The sequence below is a fragment of the Urocitellus parryii genome, chromosome 7 (genome assembly GCF_045843805.1).
Source record: "Urocitellus parryii isolate mUroPar1 chromosome 7, mUroPar1.hap1, whole genome shotgun sequence".
In the NCBI taxonomy this organism is placed as follows: Eukaryota; Metazoa; Chordata; class Mammalia; order Rodentia; family Sciuridae; genus Urocitellus; species Urocitellus parryii.
In genome coordinates this window covers 180,226,292-180,251,426 of record NC_135537.1, presented here as the reverse complement: position 1 = coordinate 180,251,426, position 25,135 = coordinate 180,226,292, and the positions used below count along the sequence as shown (strand labels likewise).

The window sequence follows — 25,135 nt, the reverse complement described above, 5'->3', positions numbered from 1 at the left end:
ACTAAACAATCCTTCCTTTCTCTACTGATTTGTGACACTGACTCTTAGTATATCAAAGTCATATTCAACAGATGGGCCTGAAGATCATTCTGCTCCATGAAGAGTTGTACATTTCTGTAAGGACCACAAAATTCTCATCATTCCAGTTTCGTTATCTGCTACCGCTAGCTTCCATTCACTACACCTTTAAAACTGTTTATTCTTTCATCCTTCAGATGCAATTTATGATCATTTTGTCATGTTCAAAAAGAAAAATATTATAGATTTTTTAAAAATTAGAACTGTTCTAAACCAATAAATTAATTAAATTTAAAGCCTCAGGATTTTATTTTCCCATTTGAGAATACCTCTCATTTGTTTTTCCCCTTCAGTGATATCATTGTTTTTTCTTTTCCTTTCCTTTTCTTTTTGGTACTGGGGATTGAACTCAGGGGCACTTAACCACTGAGCCACATCCCAAACCCTTTTTTTATATTTTATTTAGAGACAGGGTCTCCCTGAGTTACTTAGGGCTAAATTGTTGAGGCTGGCTTTGAACTAGTGATCCTCTTGCCTCAGCCCCAAACTGCTGGGAATTCAGGCATGGGCCACCAGGCCTCCAGAAGACACCACTGTTTTCTTGTTTGTTGATTTATGTAAAGTGCTGGGGGAAGAACCCAGGCTTTACACATGGCTGAACACATGCTCCAATATTAAGCTACTGCCTTGCTCATTTTCTTCATATTCGCTTTTTATACACATTCAGTTCACACCTTGGTATTTTATGAGTTTTAACTTATCATGTAAAAGACCAGACAGTCTATGTATTGCCTAAATGTTTAGTGATGGCAGATAGATGTTAAGTAAAGTTACTGATTCATCTACATGGCATACATAAATTTTCAGCTAATCATCCCGAGCTTTCTGGGTACAAAAACCTATACATCACAACTAACTTTTCACCTCCTCATTTCTATTTGTGTTTGTGGTAGACAGAAGACTGCCCCAAGGATCTTGGCCCCTGGTATACATACATGTACCTTGTCCCAGTTATTCTAACCACCACCAATCTAGGTACCATTTTGAAGGGAGTTTGCAGATGTAATTTTGCAGTCTCAAATCAGATGACCTTAAGTCTAGAAGTCTGTCTAGGTGGGCCTGACCTAATCATAGGAACCCTTTAAATTTGAAATTAGAGATCAGAGACAGAGGAAGGCAAGGAGCTGCTCCAGTGCCAGTCCCCAAGGACAACAAGGACCTCAATCCTACAACTGCAAGGAGCCAAATTCTTCCAGCAGCCAAGAATGGAAGCAGCTTCCAACTCAAATCCTCATCAGGGCACTTAGTCTGGCCACCACCTTGAGCTTAGCCTTTTAAGAATGAGCCCCTATGGCTCCCAGAGACTGGGGAGGCTGGGGCAGAAGGATTGCAAGTTTGAGGTCATTCTCAGCAACTTTTTGAGATTCTCAGCAATTTAGCATGGCCCACTGATTTAGCATGTCAACTGGCTGAGCTAGGGATTTAGACAGTGAAAAAGCACCCCTAGGTTCAATCCCCACTACAAACAACAACAAAAAACCCTACTAGATCTCTGATCTAAGATCTCTGACCTAATATATAGACAGTTCTTTAAACCTCTAATTTTGTGATAATCTGTTTCATAGTAACTGAAAACCAATGGCTTACTTAATTGGTCTGGACTTAAATAGTAATGTTATGGAATCTTAGCACTGGAATAGTGAGAAGTCAGAGATTACACTAGTGATTCAACAGGGTAGATTTAATATAAAGATGTGCTAACTATGCGGCTGGGGTTGTGGCTCAGTGGTATAGTGGTGCTTGCCTAATATGCACGAGGCGCTGGGTTTGATCCTCAGCACCACATAAAAATAAGATAGAGATATTGTGTCCACCTAAAAATAAAAAATAAAAAAAAATAAAAAGATGTGCTAACTAGAAAAAAGTGGGTAAGTTTAAAGAGAAGTAAAAACAGGTCTTTAAGGGGCCCACAAGGAACAAATGCAGGACCTGGACATATACTAGTTCAAAGGTATGTGTATGAATAAAGACAGGGCTGAGTTTAGGACCCCTCCATGCAGGACTCAAGAGGGTGTGGCCACCATGACACAGCTAGACAGCAGTGAAGGGATCTAGGAGGGCACAGGTCCATAAGAAGGCCTTTCTACAGGCAGAAATTTCCTTGAGGGCACGGATTGACCATGGTGCTTCATAAGCACCAGAGGTAAACACTTCCAGGACTCCCTGAGGCCACTCTGCTGACTGCTGCACCAGAAGCAAGCACACTGGAGGCAGGCGGAGAAGTCCCCTTCATCCCACTCTTCCTCCTTCCACTGTTCCTCCAGTGCCTTGTGCTGACAAGGTCCAACACAAAACCAGCAAGCTGCAGGGAAATGTCTGCAGTGCCCAGCTCCAGTATCAAAGGCACAGCACAGATGGATTTACACAGACTGGGAAGACACCCTTTACACCTAAATTTACATGAAGCAGCCTATCTACCGTTTCCACCCAATGACATGCAGCTATCTTCCTATAAATGAAGATGTTTTCACCTGCTTTCCCAAATGAGGAGCCACAGTCCCCCAAATCACTAGCAATATTAATTATAGTTCAATCTCCACTAAATATTTTGCTCTCTGAAGAAAACTGCAAAATTAACTACCATATATTTGTACACACAATAAGGGAAGAAGAGAAAGAAGTGTTTGTTAGTCTTTGTTTCTGGGCCATGGATAGTGTTTCTGACTTTCTCTTGCACTGTCTACCCAACGGTTCCTTTGTTCTTGACCAGAACCACAGCTAGCCAGTGTTCTCAACATGGCAGGATGACCCAAACTGTCCTCCCTGAAGCAAGTGACTCAACAGACCTTTTTCTTTACTCTTTAACAGTGTGCCCAGAAGTACCATTAGACACTCCAAACATGAGTTAGACTTCCTTGCCCTTTGGTACACTGTGACCCTGTTTCTCCCAGGAATCATGACTAAATAAATACTCCAGGCAACACAGTGGCTCTTTTGGTACAGTGGCTTACAGAGCTCCGCATGGGAGGCAGCCTCACCTTTCAATTCAACAGAACCACTCAGCATCCCCAGTAGAGACATTCTCTGCTTGGAAAGTGAGAACTCCAAATCCCTGGGAGTTGAAAGCTGCTAGAATGTTTGGCTGAAATTCTAGGAGGGGGTTATTAGTATAATCACAATGACACAGATGAGCATAGTGGCACACACCTGTAATCATAGCGACTTAGGAGACGGAGGCAAAAGGATGGCAAATTCAAAGCCAGCCTCTGCAACTTAGTAAAACCCTGTTTCAAAATAAAATAAATAAATAAAAAATAAAAAGGCTGGGGATGCAGCTCAATGGAAAAATGTATTCCAAAAAACAATACTTGGGCTGGGGTTGTGGCTCAGTGGTAGAGCACTTGCCTAGCATGTTTGAGGCCCTGGGTTCGATCCTCAGCATCACATAAAAATAAACAAAATAAAACAAAAAACAATACTTGGTAGTGAGACTACTTTCAAATGTTTACCATTAAGTATGATACTGGAAAGTTGGTCTATGAATTTATGCCATACTGATATCCTGATGGTCCTTAAACACACACACACACACACACACACACACACACACACACACACACACTCTCTCTCTCTCTCTCTCTCTCTCTCTCTCTCTCTCTCTCTCTCCTTTATTAGTTTAGTACTATACAAATTCTATTCTTTTACTCTAGAGGACCTTTCCTCAACTTGAGTTCCACCACAGAATAATGTTCCAGGTGACTATTTTTGAATAGTCTTTTCACCATCCTACAAGCAAAGAAGGTAATTCATTATAGACAATGAATGTCCTAGCACAGATATGCTAGTTCTACTAACACAGATATGCTAGATCCTACTAACAAAAGCACTGTAGACTGGTGCCTTAAACAACATGAACTTCTCACAGTTCTGCAGACTGGGAAGTCTATGATCATTTAAGGGCCCTTCTCTTGGCTTGGGGGATGGCTGATTTCTGTGTGCCTACATGGGGGAGAACATAGGCAAGAAGGAAGCTCTCTTGTGTCTATTCCTAACAAGAGTACAATTTCCACTTAGGAGGGCTCCACCATCAGGACCTGATACCTCCCAAAGGCCCTATCTGGAGGTTAAGATTTCAACATAGGAATATGGGGAGACAAAAACATTCAGTCCACAAGACCTAGGAGATGGAAAACTCTATTAAGGGTAGACAGTAAATAATTTTGAGCTGTGTGGGCCATTCGGTCTCTGCTCCACCTACTCAGTTCTCGTGTTGAAGTATGAAAGCAGCCATGGAGAGTCTGTGGATTAATGAGCATGGCACCCCAGAAATCATAATTGAGTAAATAGCAGGCTAGACTTGGTTCAGGGCTTGAAGTTTGCTGAGTTATGTCTTTGAAATAAGGATGTGATTCTGTCACTAAACTGAATGGGAAGGATTGCTTTAGATATGACATCATTTACCCCCGACTCACTGAAATTTAGTACAAACTGTAAGGACCTTGGGTCATCTAAATTGTATTTAACCTCTTTCAGCTTTTTGTGCTGCTATCATTTGCCAGTTTTACTGTTTTAGAAGTTAATACTACATTAGATTTATTAATTGATTTATCCTTCCCAGTGCTCTTCGTTCTTTCTTGCATCTCCAACTTCTATCTGGGATAATCTTCCTTTTACTGGAAGAACTTCTTCTTCTTCTTTGTAAAAATATGTTTTAGTTGTAGATGGACACAATACCTAAATTTATTTATTTTTACGTGGTGCTGAGGATCAAACCCAGTGCCTCACTCATGCTAAGAGTGCTCTACCACCGAGCCACAACTCCAGCCCCTGGAAGAACTTCTTTACAGTTCCTTTACTGTTGATTTGCTGGTGGTAAATCTCTCAAACTTTCTTTTTTCTGTCTGAGAACGTCTATATTCTACTTTCATTTTTGAATGATATCTTTGCTTGATATATATTTCCAGTTGGCAGCTGTTTCTTCCACATTCTGATTTCCATTTCCTCTGAAGAACAGATCATCAGTCTTTATTGTGGCTCCTGTAAAGATAATGGGTCTTTCTCTTTAACCTGACTTTTCCTTTTATTTGTTGAGACCAAATCTCACTATCTTACCCACACAGGCCTCGAGTTCCTGGCCTCCAGCGTACCTTTTGCTTCAGCCACTGGCTGGGACTATGGGCACATTCCACTATGTCAGGCTTATGCCTTTGGCTGATTTTAGGATTTGGGTTATTAGTTTCAGCAATTTTCTCTTTATTCTTTTTCTTTCTTTCCTTCTCCCCCTTTTATTATAAGATTCTCAATCAGTATCTCTTTAAATATTGCTTCCAATCTATTCTTTCTGCTCTCCTGAGATTCCAACTGTAAGTATTTCAGACTTGTAACAGATCCTATTTGTTTTCTTGAATATCTTTGTTTTCCTTTTATTTTTACTTTCCATTCTTTTGTCCCTGTGCTTGGGCATGGATGTCCTTTTCTAGTCTATCTTCCTGTTCACTAATTCTTCCTTCAACTATGAGTACTCTAATTATATACTCTCTTGTTGAATTTCTATTTTGAGCTATGATATTTTTCATTATAAAATTTCCATTAAGTGTTTTTACAGTTTCCAGCTCAAATTCTCCATTTGTCATCTAATTTAGTGACCATATAATTCAGCATTCCCTTAAGCTCCACATCTGATGACCCTAATACCTGTTATCTCCTGTAGATGACCTTACTGTCTTTTTTATCATGCTTAATCTTTCTACATTCCTGTTATTTGATTGACTGTTGATCTTGCATGTGAAACATTGTGTAGACAGTGTGAGGTTCTGGACAACGTTACCATCCTCTATACAGAACTGAGTTTTGCATCTAAGAATACTTAAGAGTAGGGACCATTTGCTTTAGTCTCTTCCAACTGATTCAACGGTTTCAGGATCATTTTTAATTTCCTCCAACTCGGAGGGTAAGTTGCTTTATGGAGGGGTGGGTTGTTCCAACTGAAATCTGGAATGTATGCCAAAGTCCTTCCTCATCTCCAAGTGTGGCTTTGAGCCTTATGCACCTGCTGAAATCTTAGCTTTCTGTTCAGCTTTTCAGTCAACTTTGGGGAGGCAAATAAATGCCTTGGAAGGATCATGTGGCACCAAACATTCACTCTGTCTTGTAGGTCTCCCTTCTCTCAGAAGTCCCTGATGTACTGGACTGTCCAGTGCCTTCTCACAGGTGTTGAGTTCTCTTTTTAGTTCTCGGCAGTAGATTGGGCAGCCACAGCTGGACTGCCTTGGCCACAAGCAGACATCTAAACAGAGGCTGACTTAGTGAACAACTCTCTAGGAAGCAGTGGGACAACTTTACAGATTTCTTTATCTACTGCTGTAGAAGAATATCAGCAGAGTTCTGTGCATACTAAAAGACAACCCTTACTTGACCTTTTTTTTATATTTATTTTTTAGTTTTAGGTGGACACAATATCTTTATTTTATTTTAATGTGGTGCTGAGAATCGAACCCAGTGCCTCACCCATGCTAGGCGAGCGTGCTACCACTTTGAGCCACATCCCCAGCCCAATGTTAATATTATATTTTTAATGTTGTATTTATCTCAAATTCTCTTTAGAGGATATTTTAAAGAAATACTGATGAATTATATTTTCTGAAAAATTATATTAATCTCAAAAACAAACCCAAAGTTAGAGTTTTGGCAACCATTTTTCATGTTTTTAATATCACAATTAAGCTAGATTCATTAAATAAACTGGATAATTATCCCTCTAAATTCCAAGACAATTTAAAAGTAACTACACAAGGTATGAATGTCTGAAAAGGAGAAACTCTTAGGAAAAAATTCTTTTCTTTTTTCTTTTTCATGGTGCTGGGAATAGACCCCAGGGTCTCACACATGCTGAGCACAAACTCTACTACTGACCTGCACCCTCACATCCCAGGAGATAAATTATTTTATAATTAAAATTTTGTTCTGGTTCTACGTAGGTTTTTCTGTATTCTTAAGGGAAGTATGACTATTTTTAAAGTTAAGATCCGGTCCTAGCACAAAGCTAGAGCTCAATAAATATTGGTTTCCATTTGACTTAAAAAACAACAACAACAACAACAACAACAAAAACCCCTGCTTTTTGTTTTTCACTATGCTATAAAACATATTTTGTTTTGGAGATGGGGACTTCCTTTTTATTACCCAAAACTTTAGAATTACTGGAGGTTAGAAAGGTAGAAAAGTTGTTAATAGAACTGAAAATGAGGTATTTTTATTCACTACAGTTTCATCACTCTAACTCATCAAACTTTGAAGAGAAACTTGATATCAGAAGATAGTATAGGTAATCAATCATTTATGCAATATTTACTGAGGATCTACTAGGTATCAATCAATAAGCTAAGTTTCATCAAAACTACATTAAACATGAATCCTGCTTTCAAGGAGTTTATCATTTAGTAGAAGGAAGAAAATCTATACAAATATAATCATTATAAAGTGTTGAAAGTCTAAGTACTACAAGAAAGATGCTACCTAGAAACATTTGCCATATGATTCATACAATCTGTATTCTGAGTAGCAATGTTAATCATTCTATTTTACTTCTTCCTCTTTAACCTAACTCTAACATGAAGGTGAAAAATCAAGCTATAAGTGACTATGTATCTCATGCATCTGATCCTACAGAATAAATTCATTAACAAAGAACCAACATTACCACATTATGATTATTAAATGCCAAGGGAGATAAGTATTTCTGGAAACTTGACTGGCTTCTCTGTATGAAATAAATTGACAATGTGATCACAAGAAGATATCCTAATATTCTTAAAGAATACAAATTTGATCTCTGTCCCTCATCTTTTCTCAATTATTTTTTATCTATCTATGCATCCATCCATCTGTCCGTCCATCCATCCATCCGCCTTTCTTTGCAGTACTAGGAGATTAAACCCGGGGCACTTTACCACTGACCCCAGCTTTTTTATTTTTTTATTTTCAGACTGCATCTCACTAAGCTACCCAGGCTGGTCTCCAATCTGTGATCCTCCTGCCTTATCCTCCTCCGCCACTGGGATTATAGACACACGCCACCGTGCCTGGTTTCAAACAATAATTTTATAATCCAGTACTTGTGGGATGTTTTCAGGCTAAAACATCCTCCCCACCTTACAAATTATATCAAATTGATTATTATGGTCATGTTCATGATAGGGTTAAAAAACATGTTTTTTAAGTTATAGTCATGAAAGCACAAGGAAGCACAAAGTGTGACAGTGAGGAGGAGACTGCATACCTGCTGTGGGCACACCCACAAACCAAGGCTCTCACACTCTTTTGCCTAGTCCTGACAACAACCTGTGACGGTGCCCATCATCACCAACCTCTTCCAGCTAAGTAAATGAAGGTCTTGGAAAACAAAAACAACCCTGAAGTCATCGAGCCGATAGGTGGCATTCCTAGAAGTATAACCTAGAATTGACAACTCCCAACACGACACTGCCACTGTGGTCCTCAAATACTGGTTATTGGCAAGTGAGAAAGTCTTATGATTGCACAGAATGAGAAAGTAAGGATGATGAGGTAAACTTTCATAGGTACATTTACTTAATTTATAGGACTCTTCTGTAAGATGACATCCTTTCTATAACAACATTTACTGGTGGCAGTTTTTTATTCAAGTGTCTTATATGCCAAGACTGAAAAGATGGCCACCATATGTTGGTTACTATTTTTATTGTTAAAATTTTACTTGTATATGAAATTCCAAAGTCTAATAACAACCCTGCTTCTCTCCCTCCCTCTCTTCCTATGGTACTAGGAACTTAGCCCAAGGGCAGTCTACCAATGAGCTATATCCCCAGTACTTTTTGTTTTTATTTTGATACAGGATCCCGCTAAATTTCCCAGGCTGGATTCAAACTTGAATTTCTTCTTGCCCCAACCTCCCAAGTATCTGGGATTGCAAATGTGGGCCACTGCACTGGCTATCATGCTTTCCTACATTTTGAAAAGAACAGATTTTATCCCAAAAAGAAAAAAGTTTGATTAAATAATACCAAACAACAACAAAAAATTACCTTCTTATAAGAATGACAAATATATATATATTTTTAAATCTTTATTTTATTTTTTTTTATGTGGTGCTGAGGATCGAACCCAGGTCTCACACATGAGAGGCGAGCGCTCTACCATTGAGCCACAACCCCAGCCCCAGAATGACAAATATTTTGAAAACTGCCATGTGTAGCTGCATTTATAGGCAAACTCACGAAAGGCACAACGTTCCCACCATCATCTTTCCAGTGATACCCAATTTTTAAAATGTTATTTCTGTTCCCCTCAACCATAGTTCCTCACATCCCCTCTCACCAACATACTTCAAAACTTAACCTTGACAGATATGTTCATGTGGTGAAGGTTTCACAAGTGTATACAGATATGAAGGTTTTATTGAGCTGGGTATGATAGCACATGCCTTAATCCCAGAGACTTGGGAAGCTGAGGCAGGAAGATCCCAAGTTTGAGGCCATCGCAGGCAACTCAGAGATGCCCTGTTTCAAGATAAAAAAAATAAAAAAAGGCTGGGAATGCAGCTCAGTGGTGGAACACATTTGGATTCAAACCCTTACAATGCAAAAGGAGGAGAAAGATTTAGTGAATGGTATATTGTAAATACGTGCAGATTAATTTATGTAGGAAATAAACTTTAATATAAAATATGTTTTTTAAAAAACTTTACTAGGGGTAATGAGATATCTGGGCATCAAACAACTGACTGGAAGAATTTTCTTTCTTGTCTTTTTCTTTTTTGGTACCAGGGATTGAACTCAGAGCCACATCCCCAGTCCATTTTATATTTTATTTAGAGACAGAGTCTCACTGAGTTGCTTAGTGCCTTGCTGAGGCTGGCTTTGAACTCAAAATCCTCCTGTCTCAGCTTCCCCAGCAACTGGGATTACAGGCATGCACCACTGTGCCCGGCTGGAAGACTTTCTTTCTAATCCTCCTTAGTGTCATATTTAAATTGTATTAACTGGGTTAAGTTTTTACAAATCCTGATTTCTTGAATTGCCTTTCTTGTGTTATTTGCAACATGAATTTTAAATAAAAGTTTGCTATTTTACAAATTGTCTTTCTTTTGCTCATTTACCCATGCTAAAAAGGCATAGAACTAGTTTTCTGCAAGATGGGGCTCTCTGATCTCAGCAAGTCATATTACCTCTCTGGGTCTCAGTGTTCTCTTCTGTAGACTCCCTACTACACAATCCACTTCCCCCTTGCTGGTATCAAATCTGTGGCCTCCTGCATGCTAGCCAAGTTCTCTTTTACTAAGCAACAAATACCCTCATCCCAGAATTATGAACTTTATTGTTCCTACATATTTTATAAAAACAAAACAAACAACTCAGAACTATGAACTTGAAATTGTTTTAGTTAAGACTTATTCTTGGAAATAGCTGATAAGCAGAATACTATGCTTATTAATAATATTGTTACTGCAACCCATTATCACCATTATCCAGACAGGATGTAGCAGTCTAATATGAATACCCGCCAAGATCAAGCAAATAGACACCTTCCCATTTTTAATAAAAAATAAAGTTAAAATGTTTAATAAGTATATCCACTTTTTTTTTGTGTGTGTGTGTGGTGGTGCTGGGATTGAACCCAGGGCTTTGTGCATGCAAGGCAAGCACTAAACCAACTGAGCTAGATCCCCAACCCAAGTATGTCCATTTGAATGTGCACTTTCAGATCACACCAATTACACCTTATGATAAAGGCTTTATTTTTCCTTTAAAAAAATTTTTTTAGCTGGGTACAGTGCTACACACCTGTAATCGCAGCAGCACAGGAGGCAAGGCAGGAGGATTCCAAGTTCAAAGCCAGCCTCGGCAATTTAGTAAGGCCCTAAACAGCCTGGTGAGACCATGTCTCAAAATTAAGAACAAAAGGGGTAGGGATGTTACTCAGTGGTTAAGCACCTCTGAGCTTAATACCTGATACAAAAAATAAAAAATAAAAAAAATTATAGTGAATTTACAGAGTTATGTGGTCATAATAATCATCATTCAGCATCCAGGTACAGAACATTTTCATTACTCCCCAAATAGTACTCATCCCTTTTGTAGCCAATCCTCTTTATTGTCAGTCCTAAAATACCACCAATATACTTTTAGATCCTTATAGATTTGTTTTTTTCTGAAAATATTCCATAAATAAAATCTGGTTTCTTTCACTTAATATATCTTTGAGGTTCATCTTTGTTCCGGCACATATCAGTACCTCTTTTATCACTGAATACCCTTCCACTGTACACACATATGACGACACCTCCTTTATCCATTCACCAGCAGGTGCCATTTGGACTCTTTCCACTTGTTGGGTTCTATGAATGACATCCATGTTCGTGCTCTCTGTAGACACGTGATTATCTGTCTTAGGTTAGAGAAGGAGCAGAGGAACTTATTGGATTGTATGATGAATTTATATTTAACTTTTTAAATTTTTAGTGCTGGGGATTATTTACTAGTTCTGGTAACTTTTTTTTTGTGGATTCCTTAGGGTTTTTCTTACATGCTGGACCATGCCATGTGTAAGTAAGGACAGTTTACTTCTTTTCTCTAGGGAATTTTTTTGTTACTTTTTCTTACCTGATAGCACAGCTATAATTTCCAGTATAATGTTGAAAAGACATGAAGAGAATTGATGTTTTTTTTCTTGGTCCCAATTTTAGGAAGAAAGCTTCAGTATGATGTTAACTTGCTGTAGTTTGTACTTTTTTTACATATGCCTTTTTTATCAAGATGGGCTTGAGTAGTTTAGGCTGGTGATATTAAACTTGAGAATCTTCAGTGGGTATGCATGTTTAGTGACAGGATTGAATGAGATCACCAAAGGAGCAGAAAAGGGAAAACTTACTAGGAGTAAAGTTAGGAGAAGCTTTCATAAAGATGATTGGCTCAAATGATAGGAATTTTAGGTAATTTAGAATTTGAAAAGAACAGAAGTCAATTTAAGCATTGTATAAGCCAAAGATGTGAAATAAATGTTATCACATGACAGCATGTCAAAATTGTGACCACTGGATATGTTAATGATATCACTAACAGATCAACTTAGAGAATAAATTCAAAAGACCTAGGTCTCCAGGTAAAGAGACATTTACAATATGGACATATTCACATTAGTCTTATTCTACCTATGTTTACTAAACTTACAAGATCCTTAAATTTTCTCCTGCTAAAATTAGAGCTACATTCCATGTCTCCTGTTTTTTCTATATCCATAAGCCTCTCTACCACTCTCAGTCACTTAACATGTATCTCTTCTGAAAACTATGATATAAAATTTAATAAAATCACTTCCAACCCAGGCAGCCAAATAATGAATCAAAAGATAATATGCTTATGCAAAACCAGGTACCTGAATCTCCATGTTTAGTGAGTCTTTAAGGCAAACACATGGTTCCTGCAAACTTTTTGTGTTGAAGAACCAGAAGAAAGATATAGTGCAGAAGAAAAATGGGTCAAATGAGGGAAATTGCTTTCCAACTGAGATTTGAGATTGAATAGGAAGTGGATGAATTAGAAGAAAGGCTGCTATCACCCATTCACATGCTGCTCTTATATATCAAAGGCGGCTTCCTTCCAGCTTACCCCATTAACTAAAGCACTCTAGTTTCAAGGTGACACAGATTTTTTACAGAAATGTCTTCTCTTTTTATAACTTGGATCAAAACTAGAATCCCTTTAAATGGGCTTAAAATTTTCAGTAATGTTAATTTTCAAATAATGCTCCAAGAAAAACTTGCTACTGTGGCAGAAAAAACAAAAAACCAATCCATGAGTTCTGTTTGTCTTCCAGGCACACTTCTGCCTAAGCTGCATTCCTAATGCCAGAGTCAGAAATTGGGGTGGGGGTGGGGTTTACAGCAGGTTTTCAAATATAAATAATGTTTCTTGTAGACAAATCAAAGTAGTGTTCTCTTAACATTTCTTTAGGGCCTCAAATGATACTATTTAGGCGGTAAACTTCCAAACCATTAGAAATATGTAACATCTGATAAAAGGTTTTTATGACCAGTTCAAATACTACAGATCAAATTTTGGGCCCCGAAGACTTCTCAGATTTTTAAAGGTAATTAAAATCAGTCTGAACATGGTGGTACAGTAGCTGTGGACTGAAATCTTCAACCAACAGACTTAGCAGCATACAACACAGAAGAGAGGAGAGCACCCTGTTCACTCTATGGCTGCAAACCAGGCATTTATTCCCATCTCTAAAGCAAAAAGCTTCAGGAGAACAAATGGAAACAAGGGGGAAGGATGTGGGAAAGATAAATAAAAAGCAAGAGAAACTAATGGCTTTTTTTTTTTTTTTTTTGGTGTTCCTGCTAGCAGAATACTGAAATTGATGTTCACTGATTTAAGATTTAGTTGGCAAATCACAAGTTAAAAGAAAACATTTTCTTAGGCTCTAGGACCTACCTAATCAAAGTTTTGCCACCTAAGGTTAAATAGGCATATGTGTAAGCTACTTAATAACTACATCTATAGGCTGGGGTTCATCACAGTAGCAGAGAGCTTGCTTAGCAAGCATGAAGCCCTCAGCTGGATCCCCAGCACCATAAATAAATAAATAAACATCATTAATCAACATGAAGTGATTTCAAGAAAAGGAATTGTGATAATATCTTTTAAAAATACTCTTACTTCCACAATCCTTCCTAAATAATAGAAAAATGATTTTATGCTAACCAGACAATTCAAACCTAAAGTTGTAATGTGTAAGAAATGTCATACATCATTTCTGCCCAATCCTCCCGGTAACCTTACAAAAGCTGCACAAGGATCCCCAGGAGACTAAGATGGACTAATTCCTCTAAGCTGCAGCAGCCTCACACACTGAATTATGGTTGGGTCATTATTCCAAAGGACTAAAAACAGAAAAAGCATCAGATGATCAAGCTCCTGTCCCCATGATCATTTGTGGAAGCAACATCTCTGAAGAAACAGATGGCTCAAAACTGAAAAATTTTAATAGCCACAAAATATATAGATTATATAGGGATTACAAAATGAACATATTATCCCTGTTAACAAGTAACTCAATCTAATAAAAAAAAAAAAGTGAAGATGTTTTGCACTAATCTGCAAGGGACTATGCTGGGGTTTAAAGTCTAAGGTGAATAGGAAAGATAAATAATAATCCTCACGTTAATTAAATAAAAACTTTCACATGGGCTGGGATTGTGGCTCAGCAGTAGAGCAATCGTCTAACACGGGTGGACCCGGGTTCCATCCTCAGCACCACATAAAAATAAAGGCATTGTGTTATGTCCATCTACACCTACAAAAAATTTAAATATATTTTAAAAACTCATATACAAAAGCACAACAGTGGCTAAAATCTTACTACCTGACTGTGGGAAAATAAAAAACTATTTTATCCATTTGAAAGCTTTCCCACCCCACTCCAAAGGAGTAAAAAAGAAAAGTCCACTTAGTTGTTTTAATTTTTTTCTTTGTGAAAAGATAATTTATTATTCCTGGCTAGGAGTGTAGTTCAATGGTAGTGTACTTTTTTAGCTTGCATGAGGCAAAATTTGATCCTCAGCACTGGGGTAAAAAAATAAAATAAAATAAATCTACTCTTCAAGTTTAAAGAGTATATTAAATTTATCAAATCTTTAAAAAGTACTAGTAACTTCAACACAACTGTTACTGGTGATGCTACAGTTATAGTTCAATCTTACATTTCCTTGCAACTCTGTGAAGATTTTTTTTTTCTGTCATTATTCCATATCCATGAAGTTTACTGTAAATGTGGGACTGTTATATAAAGTCTGGGTTAAGAATTTTTTATGAGCATGCTACTAAGAAAATTTAATTTCATTGAAAGTATTCACCATAATTCATAGCACAGTCCTATTATTACATGCCTCATTACATGCTTGGATTTTGTGCTATTGACTCAAATCTCTACCAGGAATGCAATCTCATATAATAAACTCTCCTAAAACTGCTATCTAATGTGTCATCTTTCCCTAGTTAGTATCTAATATTAGGATTTTTTGTTTGTTTTTGCCTTGCTAGAGACTGAATCCAGGGCCCACTAAACAAGTGCTCTACCACTGAGCCACATCTCCAGCCCAACATTAAGCAGGATTTAATTCAAAGTCTGGCCCAGTCTAGGAAAAACAGTAAGCACTAGCTGCTTCACCTCTTAGAACCCGTCCTTCCAACAACTGACACCAACCACTGTATATTATTTTGTCCTGGAGAGTCTTCCTAACACTGTTTCAGTTTCACCCCACCATTATGCTTGTCCAAGCTTGCACCGCTTCACAGACAGCTATAACAGACATAGTTTCAATGCTGTACCTCCACTCAAAGGGAGTTTCCTATCTACCACTTGAGAAGTCCATCAAGCCCATCAACAGCCATTCACAGTTCCCCACCAAACTATGGAGGTCCTACCCAATGCAGCCCCTTCTAAATAAACCTCACTCCAATACAAAACTCTCCCTTACTGTGAGTCCTCAGTGCTGATTTACTCAATAAATATACTGACCCATACTATGTCCCAGCCATTGTGTTAGACATGTTCTAAGATAGTCCCCAAATGTGGCTTGCCCATTTATCTCCTTGTAGAAAATCTTTTCATCCAAGCAAATGCTTTCAGTCTCTCAGGACCCATTCATGTCAAGCCAAGTCTTGTCTGTCACACTGACCCACAGATCCTCTATTCTGAATGACTGAACACTCTCTCCCTGCATTTCCCATTTAGTTTTGTTTTAAATGGAACTTTTAGTTCTCCTGAGACAAAAGGTATGAGGGAAAAAGATGCTCAGTGGTCATACAAGTTTGAGAAATACTGAATTAATAAAGTTACCTTTATTAGCATATTTCCTTTTCAGCTAGACTTCCCCAAGGGTCTAATATTTTGATTTGCATCCTCAAGTGGGAGGCTGTGTCATTACATACTACCTAGATTTTTGTTGAATGTGTATGTGGCTTTCTTCAAACATTTACTGCTGGCTCTCTTTTTAAACCTTGTTTAAAAAAGCTTACTTAGGGTTGGGGCTGTAGCTCAATGGCAGAGTGCTTGCCTAGCACCTGTCAGGTGATCCTTAGCACCACATAAAGAGAAACAAAATAAAGGCATTCTGTCTACAAACTACAGGGGAAAAAAACAAAAAAAAAAAAAAAACAAAAAAAAACCTTGTGTAGTGCCCCTCTCTCTCAGCATCACTAGCAGAACAACTCCAGAACAGGGAAAGTGCATTTCCTTCGCTGTGGCTGCTGCAGGAAGAAGGCATGTAGTTTTTGTGGAGTAAAGGAAGGAATGGGACCAGGCTTGGGCTTTAGAAGGCAGAACAGTGGAATGAGAAGGAGCTCAGGCTCTGGCATCAGAGGACCTAGACACACTTATCAAGGCTCCACCCTTTGGGCAATTATTCAACCTCATCAGCCACAACTTCCCTGTATATAAAATGAACAGAATACCAGTACCTACACCTTACAAAATGCTGCTGAGGAATGGATGAACTAACTCACAGAAGATGCTCAGAAAGCATTTAGATAATACTAGCAGTTAGATTGGTGGGACACAGTGGAAAAGAAGAAAGATTAACTAAGAGGTTATTAAAATAAACAAAGCTATTTCTATGTATGAGGGCTTTGAGATATACTGAGTTTAAATTTTGGCATCACCTCCTACAAGCTGTAAATGGAAATTACTTCCTTTTTTGTGTCTCCACCTGCTCATCTACAAAATGGGAATAATAAAAGCAACCACTTTAGAGGAGTGCTGTAAGGATTAAATAATACCCATGTTCTTGGCACACAATAAATGCCCAAATATTAGTTGTACCTATTTGAGGATTATTTTAAACAAATCTGGTTGCCTGAGAAAATATTAAATACTCTCACCCAACCTTGCAAATGCACTTGCTCCCACATGATGATCACCTTCTTCCCCTGCTGCGACGCCTACCAAAAGAAACCCTGTCCAAAGCATCAGCCCACAGCCTCCTGAAGAGCAGCCTATTGAGTTTCCCCCACAGCACCCTCTCTCCTTGCTCTGTTTTTTATATTTCCTATGCAGTGTGAGAGAACATTATGCAACCCAAGAATAATTTTGCATCCTCTCTCTTTTCTATTTTTTAAAAATATTTATTTTCTAGTTGTAGTTGGACACAATACCTTTATTTTATTTATTTTTATGTGGTGCTAAGGATCGCAGGGCCTCGCACATGTTAGGCGAGTACTGCTGAGCCCCAACCCCACATCCCATCTCCTCTCTCTTAATTTCTGAACCACCCTAGTTGACATTGTTTCCAAGCAAGAATGGTTGCAAAGGCCTAGGCTGTGCCTGCGCTGCCATTTCCCAATTTCATATCTTAGTTTAATTCCCAGTTGCTATTTTAACTTAGGTTTTCCTGGCTTATTAAAAGAGCAATTAAAAATAAATTATCTTTGGGAATAAAAAGTAAACAATACCTTTGCCAGGCTCAAGCCAAGCAAATGATTTTAGCTGTGAGAAATCTTAGTGTTAATAGCTAGACTGTACACATAAAATGAATTCAAATGATACGCATTCTCAATAACCATTTTGCCATAAATTCGCATTTGGCATCAGTCAGTAATGTCAAAAGACAGTCTGCTTGTTGGTAAAGGAGTCAATTATAGACAGGAGTTATCCAACTGCTGAGGAAAATGACTTGATGTTTTGAATCACAGGCCTGCAGTCAGAGGACAGATGTTACAAAGATATAAAGAGGATTCACTTCTAAAAGGTCCAAAGAAGGAAAATAAAGGCTTTAGAGTAAAGAGAAAAAGAGCTGTTCAAATATTTGTATCCTAGAGGATCACAGGAACCATTTGTAATCATACAAAGAGCTGGTGGTCACAAAAAAATACTTATGATGACAGCAAGCTGACATAATTGTACACTGTATTTCACTTTCATACATGTGAAATAAAAATTGAAACTTTTTGTTCTCAGAAAGATTTATGAAGAAGTAAAGTAAAAACTATGCCGCGTCAGACCAATCCATCCTGCAGCTCTCTGGAAGCCAGCTCTGAGACTCCTTGAGCCATGTGGCTCATGATCATGTATGTTTCCTGTTGTCTCCAACAGGAAAGATGTGTTGCAGCAAACAAGCAAAAAAAGAGGAAGGTAGGCGGTGGGACAGGCAACTCAACACTCCTTGGAACAAATACTTAAAATTCAATGGTCCACAAGAGGCATATATTTAGAAGCTGTATTTTTGTCCATTTTATATATCAGAGAAAATCAAAGTCCCAACACACAGCTGGGACTCAGAGGGCCATCAAGAGTATTAAGAGTTGAAAACAGCAGTGAAGGTTGCTTTCCCAAATCTGCCCCTCTTGTTGAGTGAGGTTCACAGCCAAGGAGGGCTCGGGGCTCAGGAGAGTGCACCACACTATCTGTGCTGTAGCAGGGATGTTTCATGGCTGGATGCCCAGATTGTCCAGCTCTGCACACCTCTCTGTAGTTTTTTGAGAGTTGCATGGGAGGAATGCATTCGTGACAAACAGTTCTCCATCCCTGCAAGAGCTTCTTCATTCACTGAAAACATCTGATGCCAAGAAAATAATTTATTTTCAGTGTAATTCTAAAAATGACACTAAGGGTATAGACTTAATCATATTTTAACATGTATAACCTTCTTATACTGCAACTGGAGAATTTAAAAACACACATTCTACTTTTCATTAGACAAGTAAACAGCTTAGATGCAACAGAAACCTTGTATGACTATTTTAAAGAGGTACTCAATGCATTCTCTGGGTAAGGGTTACACATTGCTTGGTTTCAACATCACACACACTCTACCCAAGGTTAGACAGTTATTTCTGGCACAAAATCTTTATATTTTTAATAATTCAATTCCTGAAAAAGTTGTGTATAAGCTGAAAATCTGTAAATAGAAACACATTTATTACATTAAAGTCTACTTCAAGGAAGCTTACTGTGTATTATTTTGCTTAAAAAAAAAGCTGTCCTCACAACTGCACAATTATTTAAAAGCTAGTTTGTAAAAATTTAGATAGTCATAGTTAGACAAAATCCAAGACCTACTTTCCACAAAACGATTGGCCAGTTTTCATTTGACATTTTGCTCTCCCTATTGCAATCTCTGGCATTTTCAAACCAAAATGATTAAGATGTTAAGTATCTTTACTAAAAAACTAAAATCCAGTCACCTTTGCTGTGAAGACAGCTGTGGTGTGAGAGACTGTATCACCTGTACTTTTAAGATATTTCACCACTGCTCATCTAAAATATGGGAAGACCCTCTGCCACAGAGTTTGAAAAAAAGGCAAAACAACAGCAGCAGCAAACATTTAATTGTCACAAAACTGCAAGAAAGAAGCCAAAGCACTTTCAAAAGAAACAAAAACAACCCAAACCAAACAGATAAAAACAGTCACCTGGCTCTTCTTGCTTCCTCAGAACCCTTCTTACTAGCCTGTTGGGGGCTCCAGCTGCTTCCTGCCCCCTCCGCCCATCTTTATCCAGGGTGTCCATAAATATGTCCCTGCCTCCTTCTCTGTTTCTCATGCTTCCTTACAAGCTTTAGTTCTGAGTGGTTTTTCCTTGCTCCATTCCCGGATCATTACTGTCTCAGATACTATCCTGATACGTGGATGAGCCTCAGACTCACAGCCAACCTATTTTCTTTCTTATAAATCTTCTCAAATAGCACCTTTGCACAATAAACCCTAAGTGGTAAATAGTTTTCTAAAACATACATCTGCAACCTAATGAATCCAATTCCTACTGGGGAAGACCACAAAGATCCATATAAAAGCCTCTTTAACCTTAAAATGTTAAACTATTAGGGAACTTGTATAACGCCAAAGACACTCTATCAACTCAAATAAAATAATGGACAAATAAATTAACTTGGTCTTTTTTTTTTTTTTTCCTTTTAAGTCAATTTAGCATCTTTTTCCTGGGTTCCAAGAGAGCAAGTTTACATTCAGGACCACCTACCCTTCCTTGCTGTTGAGGAGGTGATAAAAACACCCCAATTGCAGACAACACTACAGGAATTTTATCCTTCAGGTCTTCCCAACCGAAAGCTGTCTTCATTATGGAAAAAAGCTGCCCAACTCCAGTTCTGACTTTCCCCGTCCTCAGGCTTGGTTTTGGAAGTGAGCCAGATGACAACATTTGGAAAAGCAAAAAATTTATCTCAGTAAAGCTTTTTGTTAAACTAAAAAAAGTGGTATTGGTGAGAGATCCTATCATTTAAAGTCTCGTATACTCCCTATATGACTTATTTTTTAATCTTCCAACATCAGAACATCAAATGAAACAATCCATTCCCCTTCCCTGTTTCTCATAATCAGGACTCTAATGGCAACTACTTATTCCAGAACTCCTGAGCCAACTAAGTACAAACACAAACCTGTTACAAAATAATCTTTGTTAAAGTGTTAAAAAATATGCCACTTGGAGGAAAAAATACAATAATAAACATTGTAAAGAAGAAAATCTAAAACCAACATTCACATGTATCCCAAACTACTATCAGAACATTTAAATACCAGAATCCAAAATGAAATTAAGTCCTATGACAGACCAGTGTCAATTCTTACTTAATTTCACACTCTAATAGTAAAACCAAGGCAATGGTCAAATTGGTTTGGACAAGAAGCATGGAAGTAGAGTTCAAAATCCGATTCTTATAATTAAATCAAGAGTGTGTGTATGTGTGATGTACTTATTTTTTATTTATTTTATTGCTCCCCAGTACCAAAAGAAAAAAAAAGCAGCAATTAGTGAAACTGAAAACAGAAAAATTTTAAAAAAACAATGAAACAATTATTATTTGCTTAATTATCAATTTCTTATGACTCAATGTGAGAGAAAAAAAGATTATAAGAATATCTATTCTTTTGCAAATACAAATACTAAAGCTTTATTTAGAAAAAGGCCCTTTCAGTACACGTAAACAAAGTTTCAACTAGTCAGACCACACTTTGCTCTTTAAACACAATAAAATTAGTTCAGATAATATAACTAATTTTGAAAACTTTACTTTGTATTATATACCCCAATAATAGCATCCTAAGGATGCCACACTGAAGTGTTCAAAGCCCCTCACTACCTCTGTTGTTCTGGAATAATGTAAATTTCTTCAAGGTGCCCTCTGTTTATCAAGTTCATCTGGCCTAGGGCTAAGTTTTATCATTTATCCTTTCACGAAGTCTGGAAAGGATATATAATAGCACTTCTCACACAGTTTAAACCGGCCATCGCTGTCCTCTGAAATCATTTAGGCCACATTCCGGCGTATCCATTCAGTTACCCCAGTCTAAATGCATGGAATAACTCACACAAAATAAGCTTTTTGCTGGGTCAGATTACATTCTGAGATGTACAAACCTCTCTCAGTGATGACCGTACACTGACGGGTCACCTATACTGGCCCAGGACATCAACTGAACACCAGCTACTGAGAAAAACCATCTCAGCAACACAATGGATTAAACCAGCCAGGAGGCTCCAACTTGCAACTCCACATTCTACTTGGACATCCACAGAGCACCATTTTGAGTTCAGAACCTGCACTTCACGCCCAGAAATCAGCGAGCAGACCACTCAAATGGAGGTTTCATCTGGCAAAGGTCTGAGACAACTAACTGCGTACTGTCAGATACCTTGGAACGCAATAGGTGCAGCCGAGACCCAGCGGCTCCTCCTCCCCCAGCTCCCGCACAGCATCCAAGCACAATCCTTCATCTTCGCCAGCATTTCTAAATCCCTGGGCAGCTCGCGCGCCAACAGTCTCTTGACCAGGTTAACGCACAGGGACCCCGTATATTCTCATCTGCACACTTGAACAGTTGCAAATCTATTAATTAAATCTCGTCCACGAGGCAAAGGTGCAAATGAGGCATCCCTAAAAGCAGAGGTGGCGACGACGCGCTCGGATTTCGTTATCTGATAACGCTGCAGATGTTGGACGCATTACTCCGCAGTCCGCAACACCGTTACAAATCCACCTGATTTCAGACCCGCACGACGCCCCCGGGTCCCGGTCTGCTCGCCCAAACAACGCCGCGGGGGTCCCGAACCCCAACACTGCGGAGCCCCGCAGGCCCTCCACCGGAACGCACAAGCTGCGCGTGCCTGTCGGCGCAGGGCCGGATCTCACTCACCGCACTCGTTTCAGATACGAGGGGACCGCGAAGCTGGCGGTGCTCGCGACCCACGCTCCCCACCACGTCCGCCGCGGGGCACACAGGAGTCCGCACACCTCCTCCCGCGGCCCCGCGCTCGCGGGCTCCCTCCCGCCGGCCCGGGCCGGCGCCCCACGCGGGTCGCTCGGGGCACGGCTCCGGCTCGGCCCGGCCCGGCCGAACAAAGGGCGGCGGACCTCGGGGCGGCGGCGCGCTCACCTGGGCTCCGTCCCCGGCGGCGGCTCCGCGGGGCTCCGGCGGTGCGGGCCTGGAGGCGGCGAAAGCGCACTCGGCCGCCCAGGGACCTCGGGGGCGCTCGAGCGGCGGGGGCCCGCTCAGCGCCGGCGCCGCGGACTCGGCTCCCGGCGCGGGCGGCGCGGACGGGTGGGCGGCGGCGCGTCCCGGCAGGTCCAGGTCCCGCGCCGGCGACGCCGCGACGCGCCCTCCTTCTCGCGCGCGGCGGGACGCGGCTTCGGCGCGGCCCGGGTCCGAGGCGCCGGCGGCGGCGGTCGGGGCGCGGGGCCGCTCCGCTCCCTCCGCCTCCGGCTCCGGCTCCGGCTCCGGCGGGCCTGTGGCGGCGGTGGTGGGAGCGCGGAGGCGCGGGACGGCCTGTCACCGGGCGGCGGGGAGGGACCGGCGGCGCTCAGGGCAGCGCGGCGGCACGGCCGGCGGCGGCGGCTGCGGCTCCGGAGGCCGTCGCGCAGAGGTGCGGAGCTGCCACCGCGGCCATCTTGTTGCTCTAACTGACAAGAACCCCCCTCCCCCCGCTTCAGCCAGACGGGGCGCTCGCGCCCCCTTCCCCGCCCCGCGTCGGCCTCCAACAGGAAGTTGTCCCGGCCCCTGGCACGTGACCACCCTGCATCTGCATACCGGAGGGCGGGCTGGCCAATCGGCGCTCTACGCCCCAGCTCCGCCCCCGCGCGCCCCTCCGTGGCCCATTGGCTTCTCGGTACAAGCCACGCCTCCCCCTTCCCCCTTAATACCCTCCGGCGCGGTAGTTGTCCAGACTGCGCGGGGAGCGCGCCAGGTCGCGAGCGGCGCGTACTCTGGCTGCTCGTACGCGCGCTGGTTCTGGGAGCTCGCGCTCTTCCCGGGGATGCTTGGAAAGCTGAGCTCTGGTCTTCCCCCTCATGGCCCGCCCTCCCGCCTCTGAGTACTGTGGCTTCACATAAGCGCGCTGACTCGAGGGGCGCCGACCCAGGTTTGCTCATCCACTGGGTTCTCCCGGACGGCACTCCTCGGCGCCCCCGCTCAGACTTTACGCGGTATTTTCGCCCGGCGGCGCTGGCTCTCTATGCAGCGGCTACCAAGTCCTGGAGCTTTCACTGGCGCGCGTCCGGCCCGTGCCGTACAGACACGGACACGCGCCGGCTGGGGACCGGGAAGCCTCGGGCTCTCCTCGCGCCTCAGAGCCCGCCTCTGCGCGCCCCAGCTCCCGGGGGAGCGTTCCGCAGCCAGGCAAACCACCCTGCTCGCCCCTCCCAACCCCCCCGTCCTGGGAAGCTGTCCCTTCCCCTGGGAGCTAGCACCCCCACCCCGCCTGCACACAGCCGGTCCGGACCGAAGCCGGGCGCTCGGTCCCCTACACACCCCACCGTTCCTTCCTGGCGTTCGGTCGCCCGCCGCGACCCTCCATCCTGCAGCTTCTCTTCGGCGTACATGATTCATTCATGATAGGCAAGGTCAGGCCCAATGTGCAAGCTGAAGAATCCCTTTTAACTTTCGGTTCAAGCCACGAGAAGATTTTGAAACCAGGTTTTTCTCCATTTTCATGAAAGGTCGTGGAAGAAAGCCGGCTTTCTTCCCCGTGGCCCCCTGAAGATTCGGCGGTGCTGTGACGGAAAGTTGCTGGTGCTCTAAGAGGCCATCCCCTGTCTACGTGTCACCATCAAGAACGGGAGATAATAACGCACGGATACTTTCGCAATGCAATTTTGTTACCGCAAGTGTCGCGCTTTGAAACGTCTAAGGATGAAACAGACAACAAATTCCCCGCTCTCGTTTCCCTTCAGGGTCCCAGAAGCTGCCTACACTGCTTTCTTTTTTCTGCCATATTTTAAGCCCTCAGGTAGTCTCGTTCACAAGTCACTCTCTAAAGTCGTTTTCAAATGTAATGCTGTGTACTCCCCCTTCCGAAAACCCACATCCCATACATGGACCCGAAGGCAGTCTAAGCTTACCTGGAGAAGTCTGCCCTTTCTATTCAGTTTTTTTTTTAATTTACATTAATTGCGGAGAACCAGCATCTTTTCTATTTCTCAAAGGTAGAGGCATTATCACACTATCCAGGAGGGAACCAAAATAACATCTTGCAAATTATACAGCACCCACTGGGTAGGCTGATAAATCAATGAATCCAAGTATATGGGTGGACCGACACTGTAATAAGCACAACTTCACTTTTTGAATTATTGAACCAAAATGTCATTATTTAATATTTGACTTTGATGTTGGTTTTGTAACGATGGCTTTTCAATTCCCTTCTGTTTGAATCCCTTCATTATTTCCCTTCATCATCTTAACCAGGCAAAACAGTTCTCTCTTAGACTGTAAACACCTGGAGGAAAGGCAGGCTGTCCTTTCTGAACCCAAAACTAAGAGTTTGGCATGTGGACCTGTGGCAATAGAAAGAATATTCAGATCAGGGTTGACCAAAAAATGAGGAGTTTTGTGTGCATGATCCTGGAGATTGCAGATCACAGTGTTATTTGTGGCTGGAAAGAATAAAGTATGAATTAGGAGCCCAAGCAAAGTTGTAAAATCGGTAATTTCATACTTGGGATTTGTCACCCTCTTATCATACTGCCATGACCACCTCATAACTTAGGTATGAGTTAATGTTTATTTTTTTAAATGGAGAAAACCAACAAAATCACATATAAAAGGAGTAAATGCTAAATGTAACC

At 41.1% G+C, this 25,135-nt stretch overlaps 1 protein-coding gene across 2 annotated transcripts in view; it reads right to left on the bottom strand.

Annotated features, from left to right (window-relative positions):
* The window catches only part of Tnrc6c (trinucleotide repeat containing adaptor 6C), a 123,766-nt gene extending 101,254 nt beyond the window's left edge, over positions 1–22,512 (bottom strand). For both annotated transcript variants that reach the window (XM_026408449.2, XM_077800674.1), the window contains exon 1: positions 22,449–22,512. The gene's annotated coding sequence lies outside the window, so the exon portion shown is untranslated. The remainder of the gene's footprint in view (positions 1–22,448) is intronic.
* Positions 22,513–25,135: the final 2,623 nt, after the last annotated feature.